General features: G+C 38.6%; 1 pseudogene; it reads left to right on the top strand.

Annotated features, from left to right (window-relative positions):
- Positions 1-1,327: 1,327 nt before the first annotated feature.
- LOC128588837 (ubiquitin carboxyl-terminal hydrolase 1-like) lies at positions 1,328-2,279 on the top strand (annotated as a pseudogene).
- The last annotated feature ends 2,285 nt before the right edge of the window (positions 2,280-4,564 follow it).

Below are 4,564 nucleotides of genomic sequence, written 5' to 3'. Positions count from 1 at the left end.
AATAGGGGGAAGGGGAAACGAGTAGGTAGGGAGGGGGGAGGGGGGCAGAGGGAGGGGAATTGGTGGGATTACACCTGCGGTGCATCTTTCAAGGGTATATGTGAAACTTAGTAAATGTGGAATGTAAATGTCTTAGCACAATAACTAAGAAAATGCCAGGAAGGCTATGTTAACCAGTGTGATGAAAATGTGTCAAACCGTCTATGAAACTAGAGTATTGTGCCCCATGATCACATTAATGTACACAGTTATGATTTAATAGAGAGAAAAAAAAAAGAACTTGAACCAGACAAGGTTGTCCTCTTTCACCATTACTTTTCAACATAGTGCTGCAAATTCTAGCCAATACAAGGAAATAAAGAGCATCCAAATGGGAGCAGACGAGGTCAAACTCTCCCTCTTTGCTGACAACATGATCTTATACTTAGAGAACCCCAAAGACTCAACCACAAGACGCCTGGAAGTCATCAAAAAATACAGTAATGTCTCAGGATATAAAATCAATGTCCACGAGTCAGTTTCCTTGGTATACGCCAATAATAGTCAAGATGAGAGGCTAATTAAGGACAACTCCCTTCACCATAGCTTCAAAAAAAATGAAATACCTAGGAATATACCTAACAAAGGAGGTGAAGGACCTCTATAAAGAAAATTATGAAATCCTAGGAAAGAAAATAGCAGAGAATATTAATAAATGGAAGAACATACCATGCTCATGGCTGGGAAGAATCAACATTATTAAAATGTCTATACTTCCCAAAGCAATCTACCTATTCAATGCCATTCCTGTTAAAATACCAACATTATACTTTCAAGATTTGGAAAAAATTATTCTGAATTTTCTATGGAACCAGAAAAAAAAAAAAGAAACGTATAGCTAAGGCAGTTATTAGAAATAAAAATAAAGCTAAAGTAGAGGAGAGTTCTGCTGTGTCCTCCATAGTTGCAGTTGAGGGAAGATCGGGGCCAGCCCGACCTCGTTCCAGGGGCTGAGCCGGATGGCGAGTGTCGGCGGCTCGAAGAAAACCACATGGAGCCGGGAGTCTGTCAAAGCAGGAACTCAAATTTGTTGCATCAAGCAGCTGCTTATATAGGGCGTGGGGAAGGGCGGGGAAAGGAGGCGGGGGATGAGGTATGTGAAATGGTGTGATGGGTGGTATAACAGGGTTGGGCCAGTGGCATGGTACCACATTGGCTGTATCTAGGTAGAGGCAGTTTCAGGCCAGGCCTGGCTGAGTCATTGCTACACGAAGTAGCTCTATGGATCTACTTCTAGTCAAGCTCCGGAAGTTGCACTAGGCTTCAGGCACATGGCAGGGCCCAAAAAAGTTCTGAAATTTCTCCAAAGCCTAAAACAGAAATGAAGACCCTGAGATGGGCAATTTCACAATTTGCTTCAGTAGAAAGGATTGTAGGAGAAGATAAATATTTCTGTGAAAATTACCATCATTACACTGAAGCTGAACGAAGTCTTTTGTTTGACAAAATGCCTGAAGTTATAACTATTCATTTGAAGTGTTTTGCTGCTAGTGGCTTGAGTTTGATTGTTACAATGGTGGACTTTCCAAGATCAACACTTCTTTGTTGACACCTCTGAAATTGTCATTGGAAGAATGGAGCAAGAAGCTGACCAACGACAGCTATGGGTTATTTGCGGTTGTGATGCATAGTGGCATTACGATCAGTAGTGGGCATTATACTGCTTCTGTGAAAGTTACTGACCTAAACAGTTTAGAGCTAGATAAGGGAAACTTTGTGGTTGACCAAATGTGTGAAATAGGTTAGCCAGAACCATTGAGTGAGGAGGAAGCAAGGGGTGTGGTTGACAATTATGATGATGAAGAAGTGTCCATTAGAGTTGGTGGAAGTACACAGTCAAGTAAAATTTTGAACAAAAAAAAACGTAGAAGCTATTGGACTTCTTGGAGGACAAAAGAGCAAAGCAGATTATGAACTATACAACAAAGCATCTAATCCTGATAAGGCTGCCAGCACAGCGTAGGCTAAAAGTAGAAACTCTGAGACTAACAGTACTAATGGGACCCATGAATCTGATAGCAGTAAGGAGTCCAGTGACCAAACAGGCATTAATATGAATGGATTTGAGAACAAAATTTCCTATATAGTGCAAAGCTTAAAGGAGTATGACGGGAAGTGGTTGCTTTTTGATGATTCTGAAGTGAAAGTTACGGAAGAGACGGACTTTCTGAATTCTTTCCCCTTCTACGTCTCCTACATCTACTCCTTACTTGCTATTTTATAAGAAATTACAGAGTTGAGTGTATTTTTTTTGTGTATATATTAAACAGACCTGCACAAACATTGGTAAAGTTGATTACATCGAAGTTTTTAGCTTATCTTTTGAAACTACTAGGTATTATAGGTCTCTCTAGGTTTTTATATAAATAGTGAAATTTGAATTACTGAACACCATGTTAATTTTTAGAATTCCTTAGTAGAGACTAGTGATGCGTTAGCTTCTGGGAACAAACGTGTAGGTTCCTAATTGAATTATCCAAAATGGAAGCATTTAAGCACTTTTGGATTCACACCAGTCTTTTGTGTTTGCTTTTTAAAATAAAATGCTTATATTTGTATTCTCCATATTATGGAGTAATTATCTACATGATGTTTATAGGTCCTGTGGTTTTTCACCTACAAAGCAGAATCTCATTCAGTACATTTAATTTTATAAGAGTCGGGAAGCCAAATCTTGGATGGGCTGTATCAGACACAAAGTCTGGAAAGTGTGTATTCACAATGGCGTACATTTTGTGCCTTGAGTCACTTTGAAAAGTGTCGCAGAAAACTTGGACAGTCCTCATCTATCTTCACAAGAATTTCATATGTATTTATGAAGATGATTCTGTATTCCAGTAGATCTCTTTGGGCATGGACTAATTTGTATCTCTTCATACTTGATATTCTGCATGATCTGTATATAGTACCTCAGGCTTAGAGGTGTGACCTTAAACTTTAACTTTAAAAAAAAAAAAACAGGAGGTTAATAAAATTTAAACTGCTTAACAACTAAAAAAATAAATAAATAAATAAATAAATAAATAAAGCTGGGGGGCATCACCACACCAGATTTTAGGCTGTACTACAAAGCCATAGTGGTCAAGACAGCATGGTACCAGCACAAAAATAGAGACATAGACATTTGGAATTGAATAGAAAATGAGGAAATGAAACTAACATCTTACAACTACCTAATCTTCAATAAACCAAGCAAGAACATACCTTGGGGAAAATACTCCCTATTCAATAAATGGTGTCAGGAGAACTGGATATCCACATGCAAAAGACTGAAACTGGACCCACACTTTTCTCCACTCACAAAAATTGATTCAAGATGGATAAAGGACTTAAATTTAAGGCACAAAACTGTAAAAATCCTCAATGAAAGCATAGGAAAAACACTGGAATATATTGGCCTGGGAAAAGACTTCATGAAGAAGACTGTCATGGCAATTGCAACAACAACAAAAACAAACAAATTGGACTTAATGAAACTGAAAAGCTTCTGTATAGCTAAGGAGACAACAACCAAAGCAAATAGACAACCTACACACTGGGAAAGGATATTTGCATATTTTGAATCAGACAAAAGCTTGATAACTAGGATCTATAGAAAACTCAAATTAATCCACATGAAAAAAGCCAACAATCCCATATATCAATGGACAAGAGATATGAGTAGAACCTTCTCTAAGGAAGACAGATGAATGGCTAACAAAAATATGAAAAAATGCTCATCATCCCAACTTATTAGAGAAATGCAAATCAAAACCACCCTGAGATACCATCTAACCCCAGCGAGAATGGTCCACATCACAAAATCTCAAAACTTCAGATGCTAGCGTGGATATGGAAAGAAGGGAACACTTTTGCACTGCTGGTGGGACTGCAAACTAGTTCAGCCTTTTTTGGAGAAACCTCAATGCACTCAAGCTAGACCTCCCATTTGATCCTGCAATCCCATTACTGGGCATCTACCCAGAAAGAAAAAAATCCTTTTATAAGGACACTCGCACTAGACTGTTTATTGAAGCTCAATTTACAATTTCCAAAATGTGGAAACAGCCTAAATGCCCACCAACCCAGGAATGGATTAACAAGCTGTGGTATATGTACACCATGGAATACTATTCAACCATTAAAAAAATAGAGACTTTACATCCTTTGTATTAACCTGGATGGAAGTGGAACACATTATTCTTAGTAAAGCATCACAAGAATGGAGAAGCATGAATCCTATGTACTCAATTTTTATATGAGGACAATTAAGGACACTATGGGGGTGGGGGAGGGTAGAGCAGAGAGAAAAAGAAGGAGGGGGGGATGGGGAAAGGAAGAACAGAGAGAGGCAAGAAGGAAGGAGGGTTGGGCCTCATTGTGTGCCACACCTTTGGGGGGCAAGACACAATTATAAGAGGGACTTTACCTAACAAATGCAATCAGTGTAACCTGGTTTCTTATATCCTCAATGAATCCTCAACAATAAAAAAATAAATAACTAATCCAAGATCTTGGCCAGGCGCAGTGGCTCATGCTTGTAATC

This window comes from Nycticebus coucang, chromosome 6 (assembly GCF_027406575.1).
Source record: "Nycticebus coucang isolate mNycCou1 chromosome 6, mNycCou1.pri, whole genome shotgun sequence".
Lineage (NCBI taxonomy): Eukaryota > Metazoa > Chordata > Mammalia > Primates > Lorisidae > Nycticebus > Nycticebus coucang.
The sequence above is the reverse complement of the archived record's forward strand: the minus strand, read 5'-3'. Positions and strand labels throughout refer to the sequence as shown.